This window comes from Penaeus monodon, chromosome 30, assembly GCF_015228065.2.
Source record: "Penaeus monodon isolate SGIC_2016 chromosome 30, NSTDA_Pmon_1, whole genome shotgun sequence".
In the NCBI taxonomy this organism is placed as follows: Eukaryota; Metazoa; Arthropoda; class Malacostraca; order Decapoda; family Penaeidae; genus Penaeus; species Penaeus monodon.
This window is the reverse complement of record NC_051415.1, coordinates 17393212-17393414: the sequence shown is the minus strand read 5'-3', so window position 1 is coordinate 17393414 and position 203 is coordinate 17393212. Positions and strand designations below refer to the sequence as shown.

At 36.0% G+C, this 203-nt stretch overlaps 1 protein-coding gene across 1 annotated transcript in view; it reads left to right on the top strand.

The window, feature by feature from the left end:
• Positions 1–203, top strand: part of LOC119592574 (nucleolar protein dao-5-like) — a gene marked incomplete at its 3' end in the record, with an annotated part of 19358 nt that overhangs the window by 17915 nt on the left and 1240 nt on the right.

Below are 203 nucleotides of genomic sequence, written 5' to 3'. Positions count from 1 at the left end.
GGAGTCAAGAGATGGTGAGAAGCAGAGATAATTACACGAACAGGAAATTAGTCTAAATATTGGATTTGTTAGTAAAACCCAAGATTTCAGTTGCACAAACTTTTCACTACATCTTGCATTGAACTAGAGATATGCCCATAGATCAGATTTCTTCTTTTTTTTTTGCCACTGCACACAGCTGAGTAATCTGTTCACTAAAGGAA